The sequence below is a fragment of the Chinchilla lanigera genome, unplaced genomic scaffold (genome assembly GCF_000276665.1).
Source record: "Chinchilla lanigera isolate Chin_1 unplaced genomic scaffold, ChiLan1.0 scaffold00039, whole genome shotgun sequence".
Taxonomy (NCBI): domain Eukaryota; kingdom Metazoa; phylum Chordata; class Mammalia; order Rodentia; family Chinchillidae; genus Chinchilla; species Chinchilla lanigera.
This window is the reverse complement of record NW_004955440.1, coordinates 10,878,794-10,885,555: the sequence shown is the minus strand read 5'-3', so window position 1 is coordinate 10,885,555 and position 6,762 is coordinate 10,878,794. Positions and strand designations below refer to the sequence as shown.

The 6,762-nt window shown below is 47.3% G+C and overlaps 1 protein-coding gene and 1 long non-coding RNA gene across 4 annotated transcripts in view; one reads left to right on the top strand and one right to left on the bottom strand.

Annotated features, from left to right (window-relative positions):
- Positions 1–4,245: 4,245 nt before the first annotated feature.
- On the bottom strand, positions 4,246–6,735 carry LOC106149226. Of its 3 annotated transcripts, XR_001235261.1 has the most exons (5): positions 6,710–6,735; positions 5,967–6,212; positions 5,671–5,793; positions 4,441–4,730; positions 4,246–4,338 (listed from the first exon to the last, which is right to left on the bottom strand). It is a non-coding gene; the product is annotated as an uncharacterized LOC106149226 (long non-coding RNA). The 3 variants fall into 3 exon arrangements; XR_001235259.1 differs by lacking the exon at positions 6,710–6,735 and having other exon boundaries at positions 5,967–6,239; XR_001235260.1 differs by lacking the exons at positions 5,671–5,793; positions 6,710–6,735 and having other exon boundaries at positions 5,967–6,239.
- Positions 4,512–6,762, top strand: part of Zeb2 (zinc finger E-box binding homeobox 2) — a gene marked incomplete in the record, with an annotated part of 125,387 nt that continues 123,136 nt past the window's right edge. Inside the window, 1 exon segment of the mRNA XM_005390788.2 lies at positions 4,512–4,611.

Sequence of the window (6,762 nt, the reverse complement as noted above, 5' to 3'; positions counted from 1 at the left end):
CTTACTCCAAGTTTTCTGCGGACTCCTAGGGGTCCCTGCCGTCCCCCTCCCCGCCTCAGTGAGATTGACAGTCGCGTGGAGGAGGCTTTTCCAGGCGCAGCCTTTCTCATGATAATCAGACCCCTGCATCACCTCCCGGCCGGCCCGGCTGCTCTCCGGAGCCGAGTCCCGGACCCCGGGGACCGGAAACGGGCGGCGGGCGGGGTCAGCTGACCGGCGCGGGCGGGGGTCGCGGGCTCGGTGCGGGCGAGGCCACCCCTGCACGTGCTCCGCCGCCCGGCCGCCTGGGGACCGAAGCCGGGGCGGGGGCGGTGGGCAGAGCGCGCCGGGGACGGGGACAGCGAGCAGACCTGTTTTGCATCAATAAATTAAGATGCTCATTTGGGTCCTGAAGTTTGCTGGTTCCTGTCAGTGTAGATGTTGGCAAAAGCCCTGAAGCCGAGATGCATCCTTTACTTCAAAAAATAAAAGGAAAGAAAGCCCTCAGCGGGCTGCCCTGCTGGGGCCAGGTGACGTGTGAGATTCCACAGCCCGCGGGCCTCGCAGCAGGGATGTGAAGGACGAGCTGAGGTTCTCTGGTCCTGTTTTGGTTTTGTTTGCAAGGGCTTCTCGGAGAGATGCTCCCGATTTTTTTTTAGTAGTCTTTCCCCTCCTATCCTAAGCTCAACTCTGAATGGATTGGATTGCGAGTTTGCACGTGAGAAGACCGTTTGGCTTGACTTGGACCCCTGCCGTCCCCCACGCCCTCCACACACACCCAATCCTGGGGTCCCCTCAGCACCCTTTGCTTGCAACTCCAGGAGAAGTTGCCCACCTCCTCCTGCGTAACAACACAGGGTCGAAATAATTTCTCTGGATGAAAGAGCAATTCCGTCTCAAAATGAGAATGGATTTTTTTAAAAAATTTTCTCCACATGGTACAAAATAAACAGAGTTTGCTTTTTAAAAAAGTCATTAGCAGTGGCCAAATTCGAATTCCTTCTGCAGCCTGTGTGTTCAAGGGCAGAAGCAGCGTACCTCTGCGGGCATCTGGGCCGGCGAGGGGAGTGAGGCGCTGGGGGAGGGGGCTGTGAAAGTTGAGGAAATTGACAGACTGAGAGGTGAATGGGGGGACAGACCCCAGGTCCTGGCTGCAGGGGACTGAGAAACAAAAATGCACCCTTCGCGCCCTGCTTGGGTTGGAGGGGATCCTGGAGACATGCAGTTTGTTCCGCCCAAGGAAATCCGAAAGAATTGTTTTTCCCCTTCAAAGTCGATTGCAATATTACTGCGCGTTTGTGTGTATCTGTTGTTTTAATCCCCTTCCTCTGCGCTTATCTCGAAGTGGATTATTAATGGGGAAGACAGACAAGAAAGGAGCGATTCATTGCAAGGACTTGTTTTGCTGTGTGAGAAGCCGAAAGCTGGTAGTAGCCCCTCGTCCTCTTGACTTTTCCCGAGTCCCGCGCTCCTGCATTCCGAGGATCCCACGATCCCCATGGTCCCGGACCCGGCCCTCAGACTGAGGGAGTGTTTCGAGCAGATTTATATTCCGGCTTGCTCCTACCCCACTGCCTGCTCAGCGTTTGTGGGAACCCTCAAAGTCACTCGCTGGGAGAGGGGCGTGCCGGGTAGGGACAGTGGGCGACCCAGCCCTGCATTCAGCCTGCGCGGAGGCCTCTCCCAAACATCCACCTGGAGGGGAACTTTTTTTTTTTTTTTTAACTCTAAATGGCTTTAAAAAGAAAAAAAGAAAAGAAAGAAAGAAAGAAAGAAAAAAGAGCCCACACCAAATACTCGCTGGTCAGAACTCCCAATGCTACATGTTGGGGGTGCCCTCTGCCCCTTGAACCGTGCTGCAGCCTGGGTAATCAGATGATTGGGTGTTTTTAATGGCAATACTTCATCGCATTTTCTTTAAGTTTGATCCAAATAGCAGGACATCTAGCATAATAATAAAGCCTGGTGCTCTGCTTGCTACTGAAGTGGATGCTCTGACCTGTGGTAACACCTGTGAATTTGCATCCGGGCTGTGAACCCCCAGTGGCTACCTGGGAGCTGAATAGGAGCCCTGCCTGAAACCCTACCCTGGGTTCCTTCCCAGGACTGGGGAAGGGGGGGGGGTGCCTGGAAAGAAAACTCAAGAAGCTTAACTCATCTTTTTAATTAAAAAAAAAAAAAAAAAAAACAACAGCACAAAAAAAGAACATGAACAAGGGTGATAAATCTCAGAGTAGGAATTTGACAAGTCATACATATATTCAGGGTAGATATTTAATAGCAAAAGCAATGTAAAATATAACACTAAAATGTAACTGAGCCACATTGGAGGTCTTTACTTTTATTAATATTTTCAGGTTGAAGATCTCTAGTCCCTAGAGATCTCTGGTACCTATAGATCTTCTAGAGATACTTTATCTATGATGGGAGTGGGCAAAAGATTAATTTTCCACCAGTTCTCACTGTAATAAATACTCAAATTAGGAAAGGGGTGAGTGTGTAACCAACTGTGAAAATCTACTTTCTTGCATCCTAAAACAAGCTGTGGTCATGCTTGGTGACTATCCCCCCCCCCCGAAAATAAACACACAAAATACAAAGACCCTGTACCTCTGGGACTGTGAATGTGGCAACCCATGTGGTGGCTTTTCCCTGTTTTGAATGCAATTGCCAGTGACTCTTGCATTCAAAGTCTTGCTTTAGGCACACATTCAAAGCACAGTTCAAAGCAGTTTATCTTAATGTAAGTAAAAGTCTAGTGTTGGATCAGGGTATTATTTGTTTCAGACTTCTTCACACTAAAAATAGGGGGCTGCAACATATTTTACAAGATAAAGCCAAAAAATTGGTCCGAGGCAGGATTTCGGTCCCTCTTCTTACCTGCACCTCTACCTTTCCAAGAGATCTCAAAGGCTGTGGACTGGAAGTTTATTCGTGCTCTGAGGTTCTCAAACACTTTCACTCTTTAGAAAAAGAAAAGAAAAGAAAAGAAAAGAAAAAAGGCCTCACAGTACTTTAAGAAATTGAGCCTGAACCATCAGAGGCTAAGAGATCTCTTCCTTTTCCGATAAATGCCTGTGCTCAGCATCCTCAAATTTGGCTGTCTTTATTTACTTCTATATTAGTTCCAATTATGTGCAGTGTAAACCAGCTTTTTGATTAACAAAACAGCAGAGCATTGGTTAAGAACACTTAAACTTCAAAAAAAATTCCCCTGGGAAGTGGGCTCTGAATTGGTTAATAATGTGCAGTGCTTGCTACATTGCTGACTTCCAGATGTGGAAAATATCTTTCTTGTTTAGGACCTATGTAACCTGATTGGATTACGACAGAAGCGTCACGTTGGAAGCTTTTGAGTGATTATTTAATTAACCATACAGTAGAAAGCTGTATTCTCCAGGAAATCCCTTCCATATTTGCATAACCAATCCCTTCAGAGCAAAGGTGGAGTCTTTTCTTTTTAATTTTACTTTAATTGCAATATCAAAAAAATATACTCCAAAACTTAGACCCCATGCCGTTTAATATCGTGCTCTCCGCCTTCCCTGCTAAGTTCTCCATGGCCTTCCTCGCTTTTGCTTCTGTCTCCCGGTACAGACTCCTTCACTTTGCAGGGAGGTCTCCGTGAGATGTAGGGAGATCCAGAGATCCAGCCCAGAGCTCTAATTTACTTAGAGACCCTTTATTAAAATGCCAAAGTACTTTCTAATATCGGGATTCAATCCAGAAATTTATCACGCGCGCGCGCGCGCACACACACACACACATACACACACACATACACACACATGCCCTAAAATACAGTTCACATGTTAGCTTTTTTTCCCCTGGCTCTAGCATCTAAAAAAATAATAATAATAAACAGGAGCAAAAGCAAAGAATTGGGTTCCAGAAGCCGTGCTGAGATAGCCACGCAACTTGATGTGCATCTCAAATCTGGTCGTTAGACACAGCTGTGTAAGAAGACAGCGAGAATGAGGACCCGGGATCTTTGCCTTTAACTTTCGCCCCTTCGAGTCCTCCAGTTCTGTGAATGGTGTGCACCGTTTTCCGCCCTGTACTCTGAGGGTTTAGCGATGAGGATAATGATGCCAGGAGGCTTGACGGGGGGGGGGGGGGGGGGGGGGGGCGTGGAGAAGGGAGGGAGGGAGAGAGGCGAGAGGGAGGGAGAGAGGAAGGGAGGGAGGTGGAATTTCATTTCTTCCACTAAAGCGTTTGCGGAGACTTCAAGGTATAATCTATCCCAGATCCTTTCCCAGAGAGAAACTTGGCGATCACGTTTTCACATGATGCTCACGCTCAGGGCGCTTCAATTATCCCTCCCCACAAAGATAGGTGGCGCGTGTTTCAGGGTCTCTCCTACAGAAAAGAAAAAGAAAAAAATGTCATTAGAAGAGGCGTAACACGTCAGTCCGTCCCCAGGTTTGTTTCCTGGAGTGGCCGAAAGAGATCAGTTCTAACCTGCTCCGCAGGAATAACGGTCCTGCCTCCCGACACTCTTGGTGAGGTTTTGCACAGTTTGCTCCCGGAGCTGTTTCTTCGCTTCCACCTTTTTCTCCCCCACACTTCGCGGCTTCTTCATGCTTTTTCTTCTCACCATTTCTGGCCAAAACTACAAACAAGACTTCGCAGGTAGGTTTTTTCCCCCTTTTTTTCTCTTTTTACCCTGTTTTGGTGTGCTCGGCCCCCGTCCTCCTTTTCTAATTTTCTCATTTCGCGTGGGGATGTGAGCCTGGCGTGAGAAGGGGCGGCTGCGGGGAGGAATTTCAGGTGGGTTTAGCTCTGTACGGCATGCTTTTCCCAAGAGTGGCTTCCTCGCTTTCTCCTGCTCCCTCACGCTTTCTCCTTCCCTTTCTCTCCCTTTTTTCCTCTCCCAAATAACGTGCCCTGTACCTGTCCACTCAGGTAACCAAAGGTGCTTTTGCTACCCAATCTGGGAAAAGTTTTATTGAGAACTGTATGCTGGAATAAAAACTCATCAAGGGAGAGCTTCTGCTCCATTTTCGCATCTAGTTCCTATTCATTATATCCAGCCATTAAAACTTGGCAAATACCTGTTAATAATTATAAAACTCGATAGCTACAGACCCACCAAATCTGGGGGTAAGTCTTTCTCTTAGACACAGCAGCCCATCCTCTCCCACCGGAGCAGGCTGTTTTCTAAGCAGAAAGTTGCCTGTTTTTGTCTGCTTAGCGAGTTTCATTTCTTTATTTCATTCTTTGTGTATATATGTGTGTGAAGTAACACCTCACTTCTGTGATTATAAATAAAGAAGTGAAAGTCCTCATGGAACTTGAGTCGTTTACCAAAGTGTGTGTGTGGGGGGGTCACTACAGCTGGGAAGAAAACTGCTGTCAGGATATCAGGGTTTTAAATTAGGATAACTTTTGAAATGATATTTTAAATTGTAGACGTGGATTTCATAGGAGAAATACACACTCAGAACCCATCCCAGACTATGGCGCTGGAAAGTCAAGGGAGAGACAGGAGTTCCTATGCACACTGGCGAGCCCCACACACACAAATGTGTTTATCTCCCACCTACTTCTACATTTTACATGCTCCCCCTGCAATGATGAGGGCTAGATTACTTACTCCAGAGTTAGAATAACAGCCAGAGATAAAGTTTACAGCACGAATGCCCTCTCTCCCTCTCTCACACACACACGCTCATAAAACTACCAACTTACTTTATTAAACATATATTTATATGCAGTCGTGTGCAAGTCTCAGCCTGAATACAGACAGGCCAGCTGTTTCATCCCAGACACTTGTGTGACCATTTCTTTATTTCAAGATTTTTCCCCAACAATCTAAAGTCAATAGAACAGGCAAAGAGAAAAAGATTTTTTAAAAATGTGTCAAACTTAAAAGTCTCCTGCTGTGTGTGCCTAGGTAAATTCAAGGTGCTTTCTAAAACCCCACTTCCCCTTCTCTCGGCCCCCCACCCCCACCCTCTCAGCAACGCGTGGAAACTGATACTCACTTTCCAGGTTTTCCGCAGCTTCTAGCACCCGAGACAATAGGTGCGGGGCGTGGGGGCCGAGCGTGCTCGGCGGCAGGGAAGGGGTTAATGGCCCTGCGTTACAGTTTGCATCTGTTACATCTTTTATAGCCCCCTGTTTAAACTAATCCTCGAGGCACAGCATCTTCCCAACCTCCACCGGGTTTCAGGACTCTCCTCTCCTGCCTGCCTCCGCGGTTCCCCTTCTCCAAGTTTTGACAGTTTCAACTGAAAAAAAAAAAAAAAAAAAAAAAAAAAAAATATTCTTTTCCAAAAAAATGGCAGTGAGACAATTGGGTATCAATGTGAAGAAAAAAAAAAAAAAAAAATGCAGCGCCTCTCTCGATTTTTAGGTACAAAAGTTTCGAAGCCAGAAAGGATACGATCCTTCAAGTAGAGCTTAAAAGTACTGCCGTAGTGGTTGGACTTTCTCTTTCCTTTCTTGAAGGGGAAAAAAAAAAATTTTTTTTTTCTGCTGGAACTATTTAAGGGCGCTAGCGTGGGGGAGCGTGTGTGTGAGCGAGGTGGGGGGAAATACTTAAGTAAATATTGTCCAAGTGATGGTGCGGGGGGCGGGGGGGGGAGGCAGTGTCCAAAGAGGCTTATATTTCTTATGGCTGCGAGGAGTGGGAACTCTCGATCTGGGGGCGGGGGGGGCACAGTGCCTGGACGAGCCCCGGAGGGGAGGGGAGGGGGCGCGAGGCGAGTGGGCTTCCTATAATTACTATTATCAATTTGCCCGAGTGTGCTTCACCCAGAGGCTGCTCGCGCTGTTTGT